We start from the raw sequence: 25,575 nt of genomic DNA on the forward strand, positions 1-25,575 counted from the left end.
ACATCACTAAATCTTCAAATAAATTTTTTAAAAATCATATTTTTAAAATAAACTATAAATTACATGAAATAACTTTTAAACAATTTAAATTTTTGAAAAAATGAATTATATTTTCTAACGGGGCTAAAAATAAACTTACCTTTCTTTAAGGTATTTAAAAATAATAAACCTGTGGAAAAATGTTTTAATTTTAATTAATTCACCACTTACCTTGTAAAAAGCAGGCCTTGCGACTGCTTTTTACATGTCTAACTTCTGGAGACTTACCCTCCCGGGAAAACCTGCAAAAAAAACATAAGTCTGATGCATACGCGCTGCCTCTCCTGCGCACGCGTTCGACTTCTGAACCCCTTCTTTCAGGGGAACGGAAGTGCCGGTTTCCCGCGCATGCGCAGTACATGCATGAAACCGGCACTTCCATTGGGCTTACGGGTGAGTACCCCATGCGTACTCACCCGTGGAGACCCGAATTTCTGGGCCAACATCTTTATTTCAGGTTTACTTTGTCCACATGCGGCGAAGCAAAGGCGGTCAGCGAACTCCTTTGCTTCGCCGCTGACCGGCCAAGTGGAAGAAGTGCTAGTAGGTGAGCACTTTGGTGATAGTGACCATAATATGGTAAGATTTAAGGTGGTCATGGAAAAGGACAGGGATGGGCCGGAAATAAAGGTTCTAAATTGGGGGAAGGCCGATTTTAATAGGATAAGGCAGGATCTGGCCAAAGTGGACTGGGATCAGCTACTTGTAGGAAAATCCGCATCGGAGCAATGGGAGGCTTTCAGAAGGGAGATTGAGATCATACAATGGCAACATGTTCCCGTAAAGGTCAAGGGTGGTTCCAAAAACCACAGGGAACCTTGGATGTCAGGGGATATACGAGAATGGATTAGAAAAAAAAGGAGGGCTTTTGGCAGATACAAAAGGCTAAAGACGGAGGAAGCCCTAGAGGAGTACAAAAAGTGCAGGGGGACACTTAAAAAAGAAATTAGGAGATCAAGGAGGGGCCATGAAATAACACTGGCGAGCAAAATAAAGGAAAATCCTAAGATGTTTTATAAGTATATTAAGGGTAAGAGGATAACTAGGGAAAAAATAGGGCCCATTAGGGACAAAAGTGGCAATCTGTGTGTGGAGCCGGAAGATGTAGGAGGGGTTCTAAATGAATTTTTTGCATCCGTTTTCACTATGGAGAGGGACGATGTAGACATAGAAATAGGGCGGGGGGACTGTGATATGCTCGAACATATTAACATCGAGAGGGAGGAGGTATTGGCGGTTTTAGCAGGCCTAAAAATGGATAAATCCCCAGGCCCGGACGAAATGTATCCCAAGCTGCTGTGTGAGGCAAAGGAAGAGATTGCGGGGGCTCTAACACATATATTCAGAACCTCTCTGGCCACAGGGGATGTGCCAGAGGACTGGAGAACCGCTAATGTAGTACCATTATTCAAGAAGGGGAGTAGGGAAAAACCGGGGAACTACAGGCCAGTGAGCCTAACATCAGTGGTAGGAAAATTATTGGAAAAAATTCTGAGGGACAAAATTAGTCTCCACTTGGAGAGGCAAGGATTAATCAGGGATAGTCAACATGGCTTTGTCAAGGGAAGATCATGTCTGACTAATTTGATTGAATTTTTTGAGGGGGTGACTAGGTGTGTGGATGAGGGTAACGCAGTGGATGTGGTATACATGGATTTCAGTAAGGCCTTCGATAAAGTCCCGCACAGGAGACTGGTCAAGAAGGTAAGAGCCCATGGAATCCAGGGTGCCTTGGCACATTGGATACAAAACTGGCTTAGTGGCAGAAGGCAGAGGGTGATGGTCGAAGGTTGTTTTTGTGACTGAAAGCCTGTGGCCAGTGGGGTACCACAGGGATCGGTGCTGGGTCCCTTGCTGTTTGTGGTCTACATTAATGACTTGGATATGAATGTAAAAGGTATGATCAGTAAGTTCGCGGATGATACAAAAATTGGTAGGGTGGTAAATAGCGAGGAGGGTAGTCTCAGTCTGCAGGACGATATAGATGGGTTGGTCAGATGGGCGGAACAGTGGCAAATGGAATTTAACCCGGAAAAGTGCGAGGTGATGCACTTTGGGGGGACTAACAAGGCAAGGGAATACACAATGAATGGTAAGACCCTAGGCAAGACGGAGGGTCAGAGGGATCTGGGTGTGCAAGTACACAGATCCCTGAAGGCGGCGGAACAGGTGGATAAGGTGGTAAAAAAGGCATATGGGATACTTGCCTTCATTAGCCGAGGCATAGAATATAAGAGCAAGGAGGTTATGATGGAGCTGTATAAAACACTGGTTAGGCCACAGCTGGAATACTGTGTGCAGTTCTGGTCGCCACACTACAGGAAGGATGTGATAGCTTTGGAGAGGGTGCAGAGGAGATTCACCAGGATGTTACCAGGGCTGGAGCGCTTCAGCTATGAAGAGAGACTGGACAGGCTGGGTTTGTTTTCCTTGGAGCAGAGGAGACTGAGGGGGGACATGATTGAGGTGTACAAAATTATGAGGGGCATAGATAGGATGGATACTAAGGAGCTTTTTCCCTTAGTAGAAGGGTCAATAACTAGGGGGCATAGATTCAAGGTAAAGGAAGGGAGTTTAGAGGGGATTTGAGAAAGAGCTTTTTCACCCAGAGGGTGGTTGGAGTCTGGAACTCACTGCCTGAAAGGGTTGTGGAGGGTGGAACCCTCACAACATTCAAGAAGCATTTGGATGAGCACTTGAAATGCCATAGCATACAAGGCTACGTACCAAATGCTGGAATATGGGATTAGATTAGACAGGGCTTGATGGCCGGCGCGGACACGATGGGCCGAAGGGCCTCGATCCGTGCTGTATAACTCTATGACTCTATGGCCTAGAAATTCAGTTAAGGCCCGCCAGCAGGCTAACGCCCAAAAGTTAGCGCTGCGCGCGGAGCCATTTGCGCCCGCCGGAAATTCAGTTTCCGCGCCCCAACTCGAAGGCGGCCGCTATTCAAGGGTTTCGGCGCCCCCACATGGGGCGCTGAAACTGAATATCGGCGCGCTAGGTGCCGCAGCGCCACCCGCTGCGGAGCGGCAGGCTGCGGTACTGCAGGCCTCCTCCTCTTAAGGGGGAGGTGCCTGCAACAGCGAGATCGCCGCTGGATTGTGCCGGCAAATGAGCCCGGCACCACGGAGAAGTGCCGGGCTCGCGGAAAGCAGCCGGCAATGCCGTGGGGGGGGGGGTGGAGGAGGCCGGGGAAGGAGGTGCGGGCAGGCGGCCGCCGAAAAAGCGGCCGGCCGCACCTCCACCTTAAAGCGCCCCAGTACGGCCCCGTTTTTCCAGCGCTGTTTGCGGCCGCTGCAGAAGAGGCGGCCGCAACTAAATATGGGGTTTGGGCGGAAGCGGGGCGGAACCGGGGCACTGCGCACACCGATGACGTCATCGGTGTCGGCGCAGCGCTACCAGCTACCGCCGCCATTACCGCAGCGCTGAATATCAGCGCACCCTCTTACACTGGCACAGAAACCCTATTTGGGCGGTAACTGGGCGCAAAGCCCACTGAATTTCTAGGCCTATGACTCTATAAGTTAAGGGCCAATAAATTTGTTTCATTTAAAGATTTGTTTCGATAAGCATATATTTAGACTATTAATCTAGTTTATTGCTAAAGTATAACTATATAGATTAATTTCAATAAACCTATCTAATGGTGTTTAATTTTGCCAACCCAATCACGTGACCCAATTTGAACAAACAGAAATCTCATCACTAAATTTTATCAATGTCTAAGACAGCAGGTAGTTTGAGAGATTATTTCTGATGTGGATACAAGATCATCTATCTGAACCGTACTTATCAGGATTCACTGAGAATGTGAACTTGCTACCCCACGGAGTGGTTGAGGCGAATAGCATAGATGCACTTAAGGGGAAGCTAAATGTGTACATGAGGGGGAAAGGAATAGACTGATATGTTGATAGGTTGATTCACTGAGGGACAAGCCAGCCAATGCTAGAAAAGTCTGAATATTATCTGACCCAGTGCGCCTTCAGTTGTCATTTCAATTCGAAGCCACGCGCTCTCCTGGGTGAATATAATGCTAGTCAACAGCATGACATAACACAAAGCTCTATATTTCATAAGTCATTACTAATGGTGCATCATTAGATAGTCCAGAGAATATATGGCAAATCAACTGAGTATTTTGTGGTTACTGCATGTTTAGAATTACAACTGTTAATGGCAATGCTGGATTAACATTTTGGAGTTTTGCTCCATCGCTTTTGGGAGTTGAGGATGAATTTCACAAAGCTTCCTCTTTGAGGCTTACCCATAATGGAATTTAATCCATAAATAAGGCAGATTGCACATGGTCTGTGCAGCGGACAAGCATGATGGTGCAAATTCATTTTTTTGTTCCATACTTTATATTCTTTGGGTTAGAAGAAATAATGTTATTCAGAATTTAATAACTGCAAATATCTATATTAAAGTCTTAGGGGGGATATTTGGGTTGCTTTGCGCCTCCCGTTAGCACCCCGGGAGGGCACTAATGGGGTGCAAAGCACCTAGCACCTGGACAAGGCGCAGCTAACGCCTCCCGCGAAATTCAGTGGGAGGTTAGCGGCGGCGGTAGCCGGTAGTGCCCTGTGGCGTTGTGCGCAGCGTTCCGCTCGCGCCCCCACCATAAACTTCGGTCGCGACCCCTGACCTACCGCTCCCCAGTGGCCCAGCAGGGCCCCAGTGCGCGCTGCGCTAGGCTCCTCCCCTTTAATCAGGGGAGGGAGGCCTGCAATACTGCAGCTCTACATGCCGACTCGCGGGGCTACCAGTCAATTTACGGTGCAGGGGCGCTAACTTTAAAAGTAGCGCCCCGACGAAGTCAGCGCCCCAAAGTGGGCGTGACCCAATTTATCTCCCCTAGCATACAGTGTGCATATCCTGTAAATGTCACACTTGCATCCTGTCACACTTTACAGTATCTTCCAACTCATCACGAATAACTCTACAGAGAATCTACATAGAATTTACAGCACAGAAACAGGGCCATTGGCCCAATGCCAGTGTTTATGCACCACACGAGCGTCCTCCCACTCTTATTTACTTGATCTCAACCCATCGACATATCAGTCTATTCCTTTCTCCCTCATGTACATAACTAGCTTCCCCTTAAGTGCATCTATGCTATTCGCCTCAACCACTCCATGTGGTAGCGAGCTCACAATCTCACCACTCTTGAATAAGGAAGTTTCCCCTGAATTCCTTATTGAATTTATTACACTTGACGCGACAAAGGCACACCCAGCCCAGTCGACCTTGCAAAGCCCGCCTCAATAACATCTGGGGACTTGTGCCAAAATTGGGAGAGCTGTCCCACAAACTGGTCAAGCAATAGCCTGACATAGTCATGTATTTATGGCCCTTAGTTTTGGACTCAGCCCTCATCTGCTAATAAACAATTTAAATAGGAATAAAGTAATGTTGAAGGAGAAACTTCAGTACAGTACGGTAGTATAATTGTTATGTTTCTTGACTAATAATCCAGAGGCCTGGACTAAGGATCCGGAAACATGAGTTCAAATCCCATGATGGCAGCTGGGAAAGTTAATAAAAAGCTATTATAATGGATTGTCGTAAAAACGCATTTGGTTCACCAAGGCCTTTCAGGAGAGGAAATATGTCGTCCTTACCTGGTCTGGCCTATATGTGACTCCAGACCCATAACAATATGGTTGACTCTTAACTGCAGTGTGAAATGGCCCAGCAAGTCACTCAGTTGTATCAAAAAGCTACAAGAAACTATAATAAGAATAAAGCTGGACGGACCACCCGGCCTAGGCACCAGACGCAACAAAGGCATACCCAGCCCAGTTGACCTTGCAAAGTCTTCCTCACTAACATCTGAGGAATTGTGCCAAAATTAGGAGAGGTGTCCCACAGTCAAGTTAAGCAAAAGCCTGACATACTCATACTCACAGAATCATACCTTTCAGCCAACGTCCCAGACTCCTCCATCACCATCCCTGGGTAAGTCCTGTCCCACCGGCAGGACAGAACCACCAGAGGTGGAAGCACAGTGGTATACAGTCAGGAGGGAGTGGAAGTCCTCAACATTGACTCCGGACCCCATGAAGTCTCATGGCTTCAGGTCAAACATGGGCAAGAAAACCTCCTGCCACCCTCCCTCAGCTGATGAATCAGTCCTCCATTTTGAACACCACTTGGAAGAAGCACTGAGGGCAGCAAGGGCACAAAACACACTCTGGGTGGGGACTTCAATGTCTATCACCAAGAATGGCACCACTATTGACCAGGCTGGCCGACTCCTGAAGGACATAGCTGCCGGACTGGCCCTGCGGCAGGTGGTGAGAGAACCAACACTAGGGAAAAACCTATTTGACTTCGTCCTCACCAATCTACCTGTCACAGATGCATCTGTCCATGACAGTATTGGTAGGAGTGACCACTGCACAGTCCTTGTGGAGATGAAGTCCGGTCTTCAAACTGAGGAGCGTGTTGTGTGGCACTACGATTGTGCTAAATGGGACAGATTCACAACAGATCTAGAAGCTCAAAACTGGGCATCCATGAGGCGCAGCAGCAGAATTGTATTCTACCACAATCTGTAACCTCATGGCCCTGCATATCCCTCCTTTAAATGAGTCATGATGATTAAGACCTCAAGCATATATAAGAGCACAAATGGCTTAATGAGATTTCAGGTTAGTGTTTCCAGTAATCCACAGTAAGCCTTGTAGAGAGGTACTAATGACCCTGTGGTATTTTTAAAAAATCATATCAATAATGAAAGCACAGGTAACCAAAAGCTAATTGCTTTATATATTTTATCTACAAATTCCACCCCTTCCCCCAAGAAGAAATACTTAAAACTACCATCCAAAAGCAACTGACTTAACAACTTGTTTCTTTTTGATCTTTATAAACCACAAAAACATTTATGGTTTACCGATACAAATTAAGATGACTATTAGAAATACTGTCTCTTTTTCTCACTCAGTCAAACAAACTGAAAAATAAACTTCTGTTGAATCAGTAGCTATTTATATTTTTCAAACAAAAGAGCTGACAGAATACCTTTCTGATTACTGCTGCATGTTTCATCTGCACCCCACCAATCAAAGCAGTCTGCCCATGGCAAGGGATTTTGGAAGGAAGCAATAAATAGTACACACTGTAGCCTATGATGCAGTTGTAGTAGAGGCTCACAAATGCTGACACAAGGACCATAGTGACACCCACACCTTAAAATGTATTGAGAAAAAAGGAGATTAGGTTAGAGTATTAGAACTAAATTATTTAATTGCAGAAAATCTTTTCACATACATTTACCTGGTCAGAAAAATCAATTATTTGGTTCAATGATGATTACTGCCTTTTAATTTTTATTTTCACAACTCTTTATATTCAGTTTACGCAATTAATTATTCTTTGAACCAAATATTACAAATTAAAGCAAATGTTTACAGTGCAAAACTGTCTCATATTTCTAACAATATTTTCAAGTTTCAACAATTAGCAACTATTTTACTACAATATATTCTAGAGCGTGGTAAATTAGGCAGAAGGCGGCACATGGGATTATGATATAGCAGCAATAACGAAGACCTGGCTCAAACAAGGGGGGGAATGGGGACTTAACATTCCTGGCTACAATGGTACAGACTAGACACATTCCCACAAGGAGAAAAGGAAGGGCATCCAAAGCTAGAGCTCCCTGGATAACTAAAGATTTTGGCCGGAATTTTCTGGGGTCCGTGCGGGTGAGAATGGAGGTGGTCGGATGAGAAATTTGAAAAAAGTTGGAGCGGGTTGGGAACCCGCCATCATCCCGCCCCCGCACATCTTTCCCTCAGGCGCGTTTGCTGGTGCGGCAGCGACCCGACCGGCGGAGGCGGGCGACCTAATTGAAATCATTATAAGTTTGTTTTCAGACAGTTAAGAGCCTTTTCCCCCCTACATTTCAAATTTCCCTGCATGGCCATGGGATTCATGCAGCTTGGGAACCACATCTGTCAACTGAGGTGGGTGTTGAGTGGCCATTGCTCCAGCTGATTAGTTGACAGCATCAACTGTGGTATAAAAGCTCCCAGCTAACAGTTGATCACTTTCCTCGGGCAGAAGCTGTTGCTCACTGCATTCCCAGCACAGATTGAGCTTTCTGCAGGCTGCAAGTCTTTCTAGCAAAGTCTCCATCCAGTGTCACCTCATTGGAAGAACCTTTCTCACCATTGACAGATTGCTTCTGTCAACTATACTTGACCTGCCATCTATTTCATTAGCATCGGTGCATTTTATACTGTCTCACCTTGGTCCTCAGAATCTGACCACGATGAGCCCCAACACCAGCAGCACCAACAACACCACCAACCTTCTCCTCAATGCGCCGATGCTCCACAGGACAGAGGGCATTAGTGCAGGGCTGCGCTGCGCCGGAGGTGGTACCCCCAACACAGGGTATACAGGCAGAAGCTGAGCTTCCTCAACATGACTGAGCAGCAGTGCCAAAGGAGGCTCAGGTTATTGAGCCAGGTCATCACAGACATTTGCACATTGCTCGAGCAAGACCTGCAGCCCAGAGGAGTGGGTGGACAGTGGCTGTCAAAGTCACCAGCGCAGTCAACTTCTTCGCCTAAGGCTCCTTCCTGGGATCTGCAGCAGACATTTGCGGCATCTCGCAGTCGGCCACCCACAGATGCATCACACAGGTCACCGGTGCCCTTCTTGACAAGTTAGCCAATTATATCAACTTTGCCACTGATGAAGCCAGTGCTACTGAGCGAGCACTTGGCTTTGCTACTCTGGCTGGCTTCCCATGGGTGCAGGGCATCATCAACTGCACACATGTTGGCATCAGGGCACCCCATCGTAACCCAGGAGTCTTTGTTAACCGCAAGGGCTTCCACTCCCTTAATGTGCAGCTGGTCTGCAACCATAGGACAATCATGTATGTGTGGGCCAAATTCCCTGGCAGGTGCCATGACTCGTTCGTCCTTCGTCAGTCCACCCTCCCTCAGCTCTTCACACCTCCAAACAGACTTTCCAGCTGGCTGCTTGGCGACAAGGGCTATCCACTGAAGATGTGGCTCATGACACCCTTGAGGAGGCCAAGTACTGAGGCCGAGAAGCGATACAATGAAATCCACATCACCACCAGATGTGTCATAGAGCAGACAATAGGCATGCTCAAAATGCACTTCAGATGCCTTGACAGATCTGGAGGAGCCCTTCCGTACGCACCAGCCAGGGTCTCCTAAATCATCGTGGCCTGCTGCGCCCTGCACAACATAGCGCAGCAGCGAGGATTAGTGCTGCTTGAGGAGCAAGGCATTGAGCACACAGCCTCTTCAGAGGAGGAGGAACAGCAGCTGGAAGACAAGGAAGGAGGAGGAGCTGGAGGAACCTGCAGCCCAGATGGCACCAGCACTCAAAACATTGCTGCCCAGGAGGTCAGGGATGGCCTCATCATGGACAGACTTACTTAGTTTTATGCAGCACACCCATATGGCTGCAACATGCTTCACCAGATTGGCACCACCCCACAGCAGCACCATAAAGCATCCGTACAATAACCAAACCATTCCTTTCACAGTCATCACCATTGCTGGAGGTATGTCTGACCCTTCACTCCAACTAAGCCACTTCTAAAAGGTGCACACAAATTTTTCCAAGACCAGAAAGTTTTGAAAATAAAGAAATTTATGGCTCACATCACATTAACTGAATCTTCACATTAATATTGAATAAAACACCTAAGTGGCTACCCTTGTGAATCTACTTGCGTGGCATCATTCTCTTCTGGGTGCTTCTACGTGGCACTATCTCTGTGGCTTCAGAAGAGGTAGAGGCAGCCTGCTCACTTCCCTGCTGCGATTGCTTCGACACTTTTGGCAGATGTCCTCTGGGTTTTGGAGCCTGTGATGGCCTCGCCAAAGTCTGCTCCTCCTGCAACTGTGCAGGGGCACACTTGGCCATTGTTGTCTGAGGAGGCATCTGGGGCTCTGACTGAGCAGGTGGCAATGGGGGAGAAGTGTGAGTGGTTTGAGAGGAGCCCCCACTTCCATGTCCCCTCTCACCATCATCCCTCTCATGGGCCATGCGCACTTCTCTGCTAACAAGAGCTGGAGAGCACCTTGCTGCACATTAGTGGGGCCATGAGGACCCACATCTACACTGGCATCCCTTGTAGAGAGAAGGTCTATAAGCCTCTGCCATCTATTCTCTATAGTTAGCCATCTATCTCCATCTATTCTCCATAGATAGCCATCTATGCTCCATAGAGACTATGTGCTATTGTGAGTGGCGCATTAGTTGCTCCATGTAGGTGGCCATCCTACCCATGGAGCCTACAGTTGCCATCATCTGTGACACGGTAGTGCTCATGTTGGAGATGGATTACTTCATTCTCTGAACATTTGCAGACATCGCACTCGCAAAACCTGTCAGAGCCCCCTGTATTTGTTGCTGCAGCTCCAGGGTCACCCTCTTTGTGGATAGCCCCCAAGACTCAACGTCTGTATGCAGCTGAGCAGATCTCGGAGTGTCCTGTGCCCTCCAACGAGGAGTCTCCACTGCAGTCCCTGTCTCTACCATCTGCTCTTGCTCACTTGTGACGGACTCAGTGAAAACACTACTCTATCTCACGAGGGACCCACCGAGGTGTGCATCTCTGCGCTGGGTGCGCTTCTGTCTGGTGACGGTGCGCCCTCAGAGGCTGGAGGCTCCTCTGAGGAGTCGTCTTCCTCTTGCTCCTGGACCGTGATGGGGGACTCTTGATGGATCTGTGGGAGAGTAAAGAGAAGAGTAAGAAATGCCATATAAAGAATGAGTGCACATATAATTATGCACATGATGATCATTCAGTGGCTGTTGACATCAGTCCCCATATGAGTGACTGCTGTATGCCATGTAGCTGCATGATGTGTAATTCCGTCACCAGATTGCCGAGATGTCCGCTTCTCTCCATCTCCCACCTCCAGCTGCTTGGCCACTCCAGAGACTTCCAACGCAGCCTCCTATGCTGTTGTGAGGGTCACAAATAATGGAGCTCCGCCTTCATTTCGCTCCCTCTCCCTCTTTTTTCCTGCAAGGAGGGAAAGAGAAGGTTGAGTGAGAGTGGTGGAATGAGTGTAAGGAATGGATGGATTACATCTTTAGAGGGAGACTATGATGGATTGGGGTGCCTCCTTGTGTGTTGTTAGTTGGTATAATTGCATTAGGATGAGGGTGAGTGTGAGGGGTGGCTAGTAAGATGGGGATGTGATAATGTAGATAGAGAGGGATGGGTGAACGTGCAAGGTATGTTGGTGTAAGTAGGATGTGCAGGAGTAGGGTTGGGAAGGCAGAGTGATGGTGATGTGATGAAAGGCACAGCAGGATGAAGGTGAGTGTGGCTTTGGACTCACCATTCCTGATCTAACAAGATAATTGAAACGTTTGTGGAACTGCACCCAGGTCCTCCTGATGACATCCCTGCTATTGACTACCTCTGCAATTTGGAGCCATGCAGTCATGGTCTGCTGGGGAGGTCTCTTCCAGCCATCAGCTGGGAAGAGGACCTCCTTGCGTGCTCTGACTCTCTCCACAACCATATAGAGGGAGTCATCGGAGAACCTGGTGCATCCCTCTGCCTCTGTGCAGTCATCTTTGCTGGTCTGGGCAGCAGTAGAATTGTGCACTGCACTGCTCTAGAGCTAAATTCCAGAGGTGAGGTGACAGTGACTGCCCTTCACATCAAAGCAGCATTTGACCGAGTGTGGCATCAAGAAGTCCTAGTAAAACTGAAGTCAATAGGGATCAAGGGGAAAACTCTCCACTGGCTGGAGTCATACCTAGCACAAAGGAAGATGGTTGTGGTAGTTGGAGGTCAATCATCACAGGCCCGGGACATCGCTGCAGGGGTTCTTCAGGGGTCAGGAGTGGGGATGTTCACTGATGACTGCACAGTGTTCAGTGCTATTCGCAACTCCTCAGATAATGAAGTAGTCCATGCCCGCATGCAGCAAGACCTGGATGACATTCAGGCTTGAACTGATAAGTAGCAGGTAACATTTGCACCACACAAGTGCCAGGCAATGACTATCTCCAACAAGTGAGCGTCTAACCAACGCCCCATGACATTCAACGGCATTACCATTGGCGAAACCCCTACCATCAATATCCTGGAGGTCACCAAGAGCAGGTTAGAGGCTGGGTATTCTGCGACGAGTGTCTCACCTCCTGACTCCCCAAAAGCCTTTCCATCATTTACAAGGCACAAGTCAGGAGTGTGATGGAATACTCTCCACTTGCCTGGATGAGTGCAGCTCCAACAACACTTAAGAAACTCGACACCCTTCAAGACAAAGCAGCCCGCTTGATTGGCACCCCATCCACCACCTTACACATTCACTCCCTCCACCACTGGTGCAGTGTGTACCATCTACAAGATGCACTGCAGCAACTCGCCAAGGCTTCTTCGGCAGCACCTTCCAAACCCGCAACCTCCACCACCTAGAAGGACAAGGGCAACAGGCGCATGGGAACACCACCACCTCCAAGTTCCCCTCCAAGTCACACACCATCCTGACTTGGAAGTATATCGCCATTCCTTCATTGTCGTTGGGTCAAAATCCTGGAACTCCCTCCCTAACAGCACTGTAGGAGTACCTTCACTACACGGACTGCAGCGGTTCAAGAAGGCGGCTCACCACCACCTTCTCAAGGGCAACTAGGGATGGGCAATAAATGCTGGCCTTGCCAGTGATGCCCACATCCCATGAACGAACATAAAAAAAAAATGAACCTTCAAATGTAATGTGGCCATGGCTCTAAATATCCCGGCTGAAAACGCACCATTTAATTGGGCCGTGTAACGCACAGGGTGTGTTTAATAGGCCCTATTAACGTAAAGTCACTTTGTGGAGCGGGATGGAACCAGCAATGGGCTTGCGATCCGCCATGGTGCTGCCCGCACCGGACCAGCCTAGGTAGGGAAAATTCTGGCCATAGAGATTGGCCCAGAAATTTGGGTCTCCACGGGTGAGTACGCACGGGGTACTCACCCGTAGGCCCAATGGAAGTGCCGGTTTCCTGCATGCACTGCGCATGCGTGGGAAACCGGCACTTCCGTTCCTCTGAAAGCAGAGGTTCAGAGGTCGAATGCGTGCGCGGGGGAGGCTGCGCGTGTGCATCGAACTTCTTTTTTTTTTAAACAGGTTTTTCCGTGAGGGTAAGCCTGCAGAATTTAGAAATGTAAAAAGCAGGCGTAAGGCCTGCTTTTTACAAGGTAAGTGGTGAATTAATTAAAATTAAAACATTTTTTCCACAGGTTTATTATTTTTAAATACTAAATACTTTAAAGCAAGGTAAGTTTATTTTTAGCCCCGTTAGAATATAAAATTATTTTTTTCAAAAATTTAAATTATTGTTTAAAATAGTTATTTCATGTAATTTATAGTTTATTTAAAAAATGTGATTAAAAAAAAAATTATTTGAAGGTTTAGTGCTATTTTGGGGCCGTAGTATTTATAAGTCTTGACAGCACTTCCTGTCAAGACTTATGAATGGAGCATTCCCTGCTCCGATTGGCTGCCCATGGCCCACGTGATCCCAGGGGACGCTTCGAACTAACTGCGCCCCTGGGATACGCAAGCACTGTGCGCCGGCAGCTGGAGCAGGCCCCGGATCGGAATTCCACGGGGCCCTACAGCTCAACTGCCGGTGCGCAAGGTAAGTGCAGGTCAGGGGCTTGCACCCGCGGGAAGCCCCCGACCCGAATTTCTGGGCCATTAAAATGAAACAGAAAAAGGAGGCTTATGATAAATATCAGCTTCATAATTCAGTAGAGAACCAAGGAGAAAACAGAAAGTACAGAGGAGAACTGAGAAAAGAAATAAATAGATTCGCAGGTACAGTAGCATAAAGGGAACCAAAAGTCTTTTATAAACATAAATAGGAAGAATAAAGAAAGACTTGCATTTATATAGCACCTTTCACGACCTCAGGACGTCACAAAGCAGTTTACAGCCAAGGAAGTACTTTTGTAGTGTAGTCACTGTTGTAATGTAGGAAACGTGGCAGCCAATTTGTGCACAGCAAGTTCCCACAAACAGCAATGTGATAATGAACAGATATTCTGTTTTTTTGTGATGTTGATTGAGGGATAAATATTGGCCAGGACAAATAGTGCCATGGGATCTTTTCTGTCCACCTGAGAGAGCAGAGGGGGCCTTGGTTTCACGTCTCATCTGAAAGACGGCACCTCCGACAGTGAAGCACTCCCTCAGTACTGCACTGGAGTGTCAGCCTGGAATTTTGTGCTCAAGACTCATGGAGTGGGACTTGACCCCACAACCTGCTGACTCAAACGGTGAGAGTACTACCAACTGAGCCATACCTGACAATAATAAAACGATAGTCAAAGGGCCTATTAGGGACCAAAAAAGAGATCTTGTGGAGGCAGAGGGCATGGCTGAAGTACTAAATAAGTACTTTGCATCTGTCGTCACAATGTCACTGTAAAAGGAGGAGATAGCAGAGAAATTGGATAAGATAAAAATAGATAAAGAGGAAGGGGGAGAAATTTGGTATCGCCTGGTTTGGGGCTCAAATATCGGCCGGGCGCAAAGTTTAGCGCCTGGCGCTACTTATCGCCTCCAACGGCAAACTTGGTTTCTATCGCCCGTGGAGGTGATTTGAGCGCTAAATCAGGCGCTACACACCTCTCTTAAGGCGCTAATGCCGAGGAGCGAGGTGCTACCTCAGAGCGCTGGCGAAGCTCATGTGATGTCAGTTACACAGACACACAGGTGCCGGCCAGTTCTTAAAGGGGAGGGTCGATCTTGCTCTCTGTTGTGTCTGTACTTTTCTACCTAGAATTTAGAACTCAGAACTCAGAGATTCAAACATGAAGTGCTTTATTCAAAAAGGTTCTCGAGAGAACCGAACAAAGAGAGCTAAAACTTAACCAAGAGAACAACCCCAACCATTTATCTGCTGCGACAGAGCCACCGCAGATGGGAGGAGAGCACACAATACATAACATATTCCTCCCCTCTTAAATGGAAGGTCCACATTATTCCTCAACAGGTAAGTTACTTTCAATGCACTCAACTAACCAAGGGTAGAGGTAGACTGCCTCAAACCCTGACTTTACCCTGGGGTTTATTCTGCCCCAGTCTTGTGGGTAAGTCACTAAGCCTACAGATCCAAGCATCTTGGAGGCCGCCGCTCTCTGACAGGATACCGGTGGACATCGCTGGCTTCCACAGCAGTAGGCATTGACACAGGCCTCGATAGAGAAGGTGCCTGTGTCAGTCGAAAGTCAGGAGTTTGCACAGGTGGAACAGTCTCTTTGACTTCCTGTGTTGGAGAAGAGCACTGTGGCAAAGGATGCTGGTTTGCGGTATCATCCGGAAACAGTTCAGGCCATTTCCATGTTTTGCCTTGACATAGCAACTGATGTAACAGCTTCAGCAATGTTGCTAAGTCTGGAATAAACTTCCCATAGTAGTTAAGTAGCCCCAGAAATGAATGTAACTGGCTCACATTCTAGGGTGCTGGGGCCTCCACGATCGCCTTGACCTTTGACGGCGCCTTATGCAGGCCAGTAGCGTCAATCACATGCCCCAGGTACTCAACTGAAGACAAAGAATTCACATTTGTCCTTACGAACTCTGAGTCCGTACTCTTTCAGTCGCTGTAGTGTCGCATCCAAGTTCAGAAGACGATCCTCCTCATTTGTCCCAGTGACAAGGATGTTGTCCAGGTAGCACTGGACTCCTGGCAGTCCACTCAAAATCTGATCCATTGCCCTTTGGAATAGAGCAGGGGCCGACGTAATTCCAAACGGAAGGCGGCAGTACCTGTATAGCCCCTTGTGTGTCACAATTGTCAGCAGCTCCTTTGATTTGTCATCGACATGCATTTGTAGATAAGCCTGGCATAAGTCTATTTTGCTGAACTTTTGCCCTCCGGCCAGGCCCGTAAAAAGATCATCAATGAGGGGAAGAGGGTACTGTTCCGCAGGCAGCACCGGGTTAATAGTCACTTTAAAATCCCCGCAGATTCGAACAGATTCATCCTTTTTCAAGACAGGAACAATGGGTGTGGCCCATTTGCTCATGCTCAATGGCTCCAGGACTCCATTCTCGACTAAGGCCTCCAAGTTAGCCTCAACTTTTGGCCTAATTGCATAGGGTACAGGTCGGGCTTTGTGAAACTTCGGCTTGCTGTCAGGTTTAATGTCCAGTCTCACGCTGATCTTTTTCATGCTCCCAAGTTCACCATTGAAGAGTTCTGCATGTTTGTTTAAAACTGCAGTCAGACCTGACTCCCCTTTTGACATCATGCGGACTGCAGGCCAGTCCAGCGTGATTTTCTCTAGCTACGCATGTCCCAGTAGAGATGGGTAATTTCCCTTTACCACATATAGTGGCAGTTTCACAGTCTGTCCGTTCAATTTAACTGTCACAGCAATGGCGCCTCTCATGGCCACAGGTTCGCCGGTATACGTCTTTAGCACAATGTTTGTTGGCTGAAGGGTAAGATGCTTTAACATTTTGTTGTAGACAGTGTCTGAAGCAAGGGACACAGCCGCGCCTGTGTCCACCTCCATCTGCACTGATTGTCCCTCCACCAGTGGTGACACCCAGTAGCCATTTGGACCACCTGCAACCGTCAGTATGTGCACCTCTTCCTCCTCAGAGGTGTCGCTCCCCTCTGTTTGGCTTGTTCCATCATACTGCACTGAATGAACATTCTTTTTCTTCTCTTGTCCAAATACAGACATTTTGCTTTCATGCTTCCCAGCTCTGTCTGTTCCTTTTTTTTACCTCTACAGGCCCGTTCAATATGACCTTTTATTCCACAATTTCGGCATTCCAGCTCCGCACACCAGCAGTCATTAGCGTGATGGCCCGTTTTCCCACAACGGTAACGTGCCATTCCGCGAACCTTTAGGCTCAGACGACACCCTGTGAACTCTCCCTGTTGAACTCAACTGGTGAGCCTCCTTTTCTGCCATCTCCATGGAGGCACTAACTTCTATGGCCTTTTCAAGAGTAAGGTTGTCCTCAGTAAGAAGGCGCTTCTGTGTGGCTGCACTTTGCAGACCACACACAAGTCTGTCACTAATGGTGTCATTCAGCACCTCCTTGAACTCGCAGTGTTCACAGAATCACAGAAACCCCACAGTGCAGATAGAGGCCATTTCAGCCCATCAAGCCTGCACCGACACATATCCCACCCGATCCCCGTAACCCCTACACCAACACATATCCCACCCTATCCCCGTAACCCCACGTATTTAATCCCCCTAACACTAAGGGTCAATTTATCAGAGCCAATCAACCTAACCCGCACATCTTTGGACTGTGACAGTGTTCTGACAACCTTTTTAAAAACAGCAATAAACATCGTCACTGATTCCCCCTCCTCTTGATTCCGTTTGCGAAATCTAAATCTCTCAGCAATAACCAGAGGTTTTGGTGAAAAATGTGCTCCAAGAATTTCCACTAGTTGTTTATATGTTTTAGTTCCTGGCTTATCTGGCTGTACAAGGCTGTGAAGTAAGTTGAATGTCTTTTCTCCCAGTATACTCAAAAAGATAGCATGACCTTATCGTTTGCCACCGCATTCGCCAAAACAAAATAGTCAAAACGTTCCGTATAAGCGCTCCATTGCTCAACATTTTCATCAAAATTACCGATGTTTCCGAATATAGTAGCCATCTCACATTTCAAATTTTAATTTCTGTTACTCACTGCACCCGTAACGTTAATGTAATGCTGTAATCTCTGTTCCGAGTGTTTTGTAATCGAAAACAAGAAAGTTCCCACAACGCAGATTCATCCGATCCTCGTCACCACTTTTTTGTGTCTGTACCTTTCTACCTAGAAACAATTTAGAACTCAGAACTCAGAGATTCAAACATGAAGGCCTAGAAATTCAGTTGCTTGCGCCAGCCGGTAGCGCCTTAGGAGGAGATGTTGGGCGCTAGGCGGCTAGCGGCCGGGTGCAGCGCGATCTGCACCTCTCCCCAACTTCACTAAAGATTTAGCGGCGGCGCAAAGTCTTTGCGCGCGCTCAGCTGCGCGCGCAGATCCTGACGTCATTTCATCGTGCAACGCCCTTTGTGCGCCCCAAACCGGAAATTCAGTGGTGACGCCCTATTGTGCGCCTGGCACCCCTAGCGACTAGTAGAGGGGAACGGTTCTCAGTCGATGCGGGGCGCGGGGGGCGCAAATGAAAGGGCACTCCTCCTGCAGCAGAAAAGGCAGCCATTTTGCAGCACTCCTTTTGGATAGACGGATCTTTGCAGAGAGACAAAGGTAGAGAGCTTTCTGCTTTGGCTCAACACTCGCACAGGTACTTGTGGCTTCAGGCCACAGCTTTCCACTTGTCTTTGCCTTCAGTGTCATATCATTGTTTGCAAACATATAATGGGGGCTGCAATGGGTGCAAACGCTGGCCTTCTCCATTGCATTCAAAGGGCTCACAGATGCCGTGAGAGAGTGGCAGTCATGGCCAGACAGAGAGGGGGCAACAGGCGTCGGCAAAGGAGGCCTTACCCACCCAGGGTATACCGCCAGCAGTTCTCCTATCTGAACATGTCTGACGAGCAGTGTGTTCGGAGGCTGCGATTCCGAAGGGCGGTGGTCACTGAGATCTGCCACCTGCAGCCACATCTGAGGAGCAGGATGTCTCTGTCGGCGGCAGTGAAGGTGACGGTGGCTCTCAACTTCTATGCCACCGGCTCCTTCCAATCCGCTACTGGGGACATTTCCAACATCTCCCAGTTCGCCGTGCATTGCTGCATCCGCCAGGTGACCAATGCCCTTTTCATAAGGAGACGTCAGTTCATCTCCTTCTCCATGGCCCTTGTCAAGCAGCAACAGCTTGCAATGGGCTTTGCAGCATTAGCGGGCTTCCCCATGGTGCAGGGCGCCATTGACTGCACGCATGTGGTTTTGCGGGCACCTCTGGAGAATGCCGAGGATTACCGCAACCGGAAGGGCTACCATTCGCTCAACGTTCAGCTGGTGTGTGACCACAGGCAGCTCATCCTAGCTGTCAATGCCCGCTTTCCAGGCAGCAGCCACGATGCCTTCATCCTGCGCCAGACTTCTGTGGCAGACATGTTCCAGGCCCAGCCTCACCCACGAGGATGGCTTCTCGGGGACAAAGGCTATCCTTTGTGTACCTGGCTGATGACCCCGCTCCGTGCGCCCAGCACCCCTGCTGAAGAGGGATACAATGACAGCCATCAAGCGACCAGGAACATCATTGAGCAAACAATCGGCGTCCTGAAGCAACGGTTCCGCTGTCTGGATCGTTCCGGAGGAGCCCTACAATATTCGCCGGAGCAAGTCTCCCATTTCGTGGTCGTGTGCTGCATATGCTGCACAACCTGGCTATCTGCAGGACTCAGCCACTGCCACCAGAGATTGGAGGACCACCTGAGGAGGAGGACCAGCACAGGAGGGAGGCAGAAAGTGCAAGGGCCGCCCGTCGGCGGCTTATTGAACGTCGGTTCTAGGCCCCCTCTCAGGGAATGGCTTGTGCCAATGTCACCAGATGAATGTAGCCGCTCCACAAGCCCTCAGCCGAGCAGGGCAACCAGGACTTGCAAAAAAAAGCATGGACAGTGCGATTTAAGAACATTTATTTCTTGGAAACCTCTGCCCTTCCCACATTGCAAACTAATGGAGAGAAGCCCCCTCCAAAAACACAAAACGAACAGTCTCGGCCTTACAAAAAAAAGAAAGACACCAGTCTCGGCCTTACAAAACAAAGAAAGACACCAGTGTCGGCCTTACAAAAACACAACTACACCAGTCTCGGCCTTACAAAAACACAACTACACCAGTCTCGGCCTTTCAACAAACACAAAGCATTTGGCCAGACCTTCTACTTTTTACATAGAAACTAGGAGCAGGAGTAGGCCATTCGGCCCTTCGAGCCTGCTCCGCCATTCAACGAGATCATGGCTGATCATCCAAACCCTAGCACCCGGTCCCTACACCGACTGCCATCCCACCCAAGCCCTATCCCCGTAACCCCATAACCCCACATATTTAATCCCCCCCTAACACTAAGGGCCAATTTTTTTATCATGGCCAATCAACCTAACCCGCACATCTTTGGACTGTGGGTGGAAACCGGAGCACCCGGAGGAAACCCACGCAAACACGGGGAGAATGTGCAAACTCCACACAGTCACCTGAGGCCGGATTTGAACCCGGGTCCCTGGCGCTGTGAGGCAACAGTGCTAACCACTATGCCACCGTGCTGCCCTGCGAGGGTGATGCCTTTCGCATCCGTGACTGGCCCCTGCCCACCCTGCAGCTCCTCCTCAATGGGACCCCAGTGGCTGCAGCAAGGCTGGGGGAAGGCTGCTGAGGGTCAGATGGCGAGACGGCAGATGCCCTTGGGGGTCGGCCTGCACCAGCTCTGGCCCTGGAGGGGCCGGCTGCTGACTGCTCCAACCCTGCTTGGCCGGCAGCAGTCTGTCCAGCGGCTGGTGGCAGCTGCAATGGCGGAGTGGCAGTGTCGGCTGCAGGAATGGTGCCAACCGGACAGATCGCAGGTACTCCCTGGTCGCCTGAGACATTGGCACTCGCATGGGCCAGCACTGCAGCATGCGCAGCAAACTGCTGAAGAACAGCCTGCTGGGCTGCTGCTGCGCGGCGAGTGCCCTGGCGATGCCTGGCCGATCCAGTGAGGGTGGCAGCAGTTAGTGCCCGTGTGGCCCTGGTCTGTGTCCGCATGACACCAGCCAGTGAATGGATGGCACAACCGAGCACTTGGCTAGAAGCCGCCTGTGCTGCCGCGAAGTCCTGCAGACTCCTGGCCTGTGCTGCACTGAATTGTTGCAGACTCCTGGCCTGTGCTGCTCCGAATTCCTGCACACTCCTTGACAGAGACTCTATGGAGTCAGGCATCCTTGCCACTGCAGCCATGAGCTCAGTGTGCCTGCGCTCAGCCTGGACGGCCATTTCCTCTAGGAGCCGCACCTCCTCTGCGCTCACCGTCGCAGGACTGGAGGCCGCACTCACCCTCTGGGGAGAAGTCCGCCGAGCTTCCCCACCCCTCCCGTGTTGCTGCAGGCCGCTGGGCCCCGGAGCTTCACTCTCCTCCGACCCTTCCCCCCGGCTCCCCTCCAGGGAAAACGTGTCCCCTTCATCGCCATGGGCTAGCACGGCTGAGGGTGGCAGTGATGGGCCGGCTTCCTCTTCCTCCTCCTCGAATTCTGAATCGCTGACAGTGGCAGCTTGAGGGCCCGCCTTCTCACCTGGCGATTCACCATCTGAAAGCAGGGAGGCACAAGAGTTGCTTTAGAGTGAGGACAGGGCGGCAGCGAGGGAGGCATGAGTGCTGCCATGCACTGCATTGGTCGGACAGTGGCAAAGGATGCTGATCTGAGGCGCAAGTGGAAAGAGAGAGGTCAAAAAGGTGATGCCCTTACCATTGGTGCCCAGAACAGGGTCGGCATCTCCACTGGCGACGGGGCCAATCAGCCGGCCTGCGATAATGCGCTCCACACGCTGGTCGAGGTCGGAGAGCTCTTTGACGTCAGGACGGCCTCCCCCGGTCTCACGTTGCTTCCTACGGTTGTGCGCCACCTTGGCCTGCAAGAGAAAGGACGGCCTCTAAGTACAGTGTGAAGCCCTGATCTTGGCTGCACTGCCTCCCATGGTGGACTGGCCCTGACAGTGTGAAGCCCTGGTCTTGGCTGTACTGCCTCCCATGGTCGAATAGCTTGTACAGTGTGTAAAGTGCTGAATGTGCAAGTGATTTTCATGACAGTCCCATAGCTGCTGGATAAGGGCTGGCCATTAGGGCTTTCAGTTCCCTTTGCCCATAAACTGAGGTGCACATGTAGGGATGAGGAGGACACTGGAAAGGGTACTCACCCTGACAACCCGAGTGAGGTCATTGAACTTTTTCAGGAGTCCTGGCAACCACGCTGTTGGAAGTCACCCTGTTTGAGACCTCCCTCCAGGCTTTCCGGTAGGCGCTGGGCAGCGGCCTCCTGCCACCTTCAGGGAACAGAACATGGCGCCTGCGCTCCACTCTGCCAACCAGCACCCTCAGGTCACCCTCGCTGAAGCGCTGCACTCTCTCCCTGGCCTTCTCCATAGCCCTGGGCGTTGCACAGATGAAGCAGAAGTGGTCAGGCCTAGCTTCAGGGCTGCAGTGTGCAGGGTGCGGCAGGCAAACAAATCCACCCTCCCCCTTTAAGAGCCAACCGGCGCCAGAGTGTCTGCCGTCAATCAGCAAGTCGCCGCACCTGCACTGCGCCCGCCCTCGGGGGTATCGCCCCGGACCGTCGGCTTAGCGCCTAATGATCATGCATCGCCTGTTTTAGCGCAGCAGCAACCTCTTGGGGCGATGCGACTGAATATCGGCGAAGGTGGCGCGAACTTGCGCCGGGCGCAAACTTTAGCGGCCGCCCGACTGTAGCGCCCCGAACGTGGCTATACTGAATTTCTAGGCCGAAGTGTTTTATTCAAAAAGAAGGTTCTTGAGAGAACTGAACAAAGAGAGCTAAAACTTAACCAAGAGAACAACCCCAACCATTTATCTGCTGTGACAGCGCCACCGCAGGTGGGAGGAGAACACAAAATACATAACACTCTCCAGCTACACCCTGCTCATAGCAGCCTTGAATCTCAGCCTGGAGAGACCTATACATCAATTCTGCTGGAAAGAACAATGGAGAGGCCCAGGGAAAGAGTTCAGAGTGTAACCCCCATAGTCTCTTCTAAATTAATGCAAGGAAGGTCAAATCAAAATGAACCTGCAAAGTGCTGCTCAAAACCCAAAACTCCTTCACACAGCGTTGAATCTCTCCAGAAGTCTCTCTCTCTCTCAGAATGCGTGGTGCAAAGATGTCGCCAACAAAAAAAGGCAGGAAGCGGCCGCCTTTAAATAGCGCTCCCCCAGTCCCTTCCCGACTGCAAAACATTCTCCATTACCTGCCGTTGCTAGTGGCAGGTGGAAAGGCAGGGGGCGCCACTCAATATCTGGTTCAGGGCGCTACACGCTCGACTGACGTCACAATCTGCAAGCGCAGGAGATCATGGTGGTAGTGTTTAGCGCCGCCGCAAAATGTCTGGACAATTTCGCGAGCGGCGCAAACATCGCCGCGCCCGGACGCTGGTTGCTTTGCACCCCGTTAGCTAATGGGAGGCACTAATCAACCGAATTTTTGCCCTGAAGTACTTAAAATGTTGGCAATGTTGAAAGTAGAAGTGTCACCCGGTCGGGATCGGATGCATACTAGGTTACTGAGGGAAGCAAGGGTGGAGATTGTGGAGGCTCTGACCACAATCTTCCAATCCTCTTCAGATATGCGTATGGTGCCAGGGGACTGGAGGTTGCAAATGTTACAACCCTGTTCAAAAAAGGGGAGAGAGATGAATTCGGCAACTACAGGCCAGTCAGCCTAACGTGGGGAAACTTTTTGACACACTCGTCCGGGACAAAATGAATTGGCACTTGGTAAAATATTGGGTTAATAAATGAAAGTCAGCACGGATTTGTTAAAGGCAAATCATGTTTGACTAACTTGATCAAGTTCTTTAATGAAGTAATGGAGAGGGTTGATGAGGGTAGTGTGGTTGATGTGTGTATGGACATTTTAAAGACGTTTGATAAAGTACCGCATAATAAACTTGTTAGAAAAATTGAAGCCAATAGGATTAAAGGGTCAGTGGCTGCGTGGATACAAATTTGGCTAACGGACAGAAAGCAGAGATTAGTGGTGAATGGTTGTTTTTCTGGCTGGAGAGAAGGATACAGTGGTGACCCCACAGGGGTCGGTGTTGGGTCACTGCTCTTTTTGATATGACCTGGACTTGGGTATACAGGGTGTGATAAAAATGATAACATCCGGGAAGTTATGTCATCACTTCCTGTGAACTATGAACTATGAACTGTGTACATACCTCACTTCCTGTCATATGTCACTTCCTGTTGGACTGGTATAAATACTGGTCTGTTCAGTATTGTAAGAGGCTTCTACCAGAGGCATGGTAAAGACCTCTCTTGTGTATATAGTGTGTTTATAAGTTACTTAAAGCTTACTTTAAAGTTACTTGATGGTAAGTCTCCTTTTTCTTACATCAATTTAAGTAACTTAGTATTTACACTGACAAATACTAGACCTTCAGACAAACTCGGAAGTTAAGGATCCAGGGAACCACCCATCATGGAGAAAATCCTTAGACCTATTCGTCTGGACTTGGACCCGAATACACCAGCAGCTGGCAGGGTATGGAAGCATTGGTATCGTACTTTTGAGAATTTTCTGGATGAATGTAAAGCGGATGCTCCTGCTAAATTGAAGATACTTGTCAATTATGTGACCCCAAAAGTGTTCGAATATGTTGATGACTGGGATAGTTACGAAGAGGTGATTCGGGCACTTAAGAAACTGTATGCGAAGACCCCAAATGAGGTCTATGCTAGACATCTACTGGCCACAGCCCGACAAGGGCCAGGGGAATCAATTGACGAATTCCTGCAAGAACTTCGCAGGCTCAGCGTAGATTGTAACTTTCAGGCAGCCTCAGCTGAGCTGTACCGCCAAGAAATGATTCGTGATGCTTTCATCTGCGGGATTGCCTCTCCATTTATACGCCAGCGTCTACTAGAAAGTAAAACACTTGAGCTACAAAAAGCTTTTGACCTAGCTTGTTCACTGGATTTGGCAAAGAGAAATGCAGACCTCTATCAGCTGCCCAGATCTCGATCTGCTGCTGTAGCTGCAACCAGACAATTCAAGCGGTCTCAGGTGAACCCTATCATGGGGGAATCTAATTCTGATAATTCTGATGAAGAAGAGGAGGACGACCCCACTTTAGCAGCCTCTTGGCAATCTAGGAAGGAATGCTTCTTTTGTGGAGATGCTTTTCACCCTAGGAAAACCTGCCCTGCTCGCAATGCAATCTGCAGTTATTGCGGGAAAAAAGGACACTTTGCTAAAGTTTGCCTATCAAGGGCCTCTACGAGGGCCAATCCAGCTAAGGCCTACCGAACTGCCCCAATTAGGGCCTATCAAGATGCTCCAGCTAGGACCTATCAAGCTTCCTCTCGAGCTCTCTCCCGAAGAAGCACACCGAGAGTTTTAGCCACTCTCTGTGCAACGACACCAATTACAGCTGCTTGCCCACAGAACCTGTCTCAGGCAGCCACAAAAATTTCAATTAAAGGGCATACCTTAGATGCCTTAATTGACTCAGGAAGTACTGATAGTTTCATTAAGGAACAGATTGTTGCGAAATTGAAACTACATGTCTTCCCATCGGACCAGGCAATTGCGATGGCCCAGTCATCACTTAATACCAGAATCTCCGGCTTTTGTGTTGTTGATATGACACTTCATGGTCGTATGTATCCCTCCACCCGACTTTCGGTGCTCAAAGACTTATGTAGTGATCTCCTCTTAGGGCTGGACTTCCAAAAACAGCATAAGAAACTCACCATTGAGTTTGGTGGATCCAAACCCGGACTTACTATTTCTAATATACCATCTAAATTACCATTTTGTGCATTATCAGCAGCTTCACTTGATGAACCCTCATTATT

The 25,575-nt window shown here is 49.1% G+C and overlaps 1 pseudogene; it reads right to left on the minus strand.

Moving 5' to 3' along the window:
- Positions 1–25,575, minus strand: part of LOC147108643 (sodium- and chloride-dependent neutral and basic amino acid transporter B(0+)-like) — a 253,377-nt pseudogene that overhangs the window by 221,820 nt on the left and 5,982 nt on the right.

This window comes from Somniosus microcephalus, chromosome 13 (genome assembly GCF_052327205.1).
Source record: "Somniosus microcephalus isolate GS21.2 chromosome 13, FLI_Smic_1.0, whole genome shotgun sequence".
Classification (NCBI taxonomy): domain Eukaryota; kingdom Metazoa; phylum Chordata; class Chondrichthyes; order Squaliformes; family Somniosidae; genus Somniosus; species Somniosus microcephalus.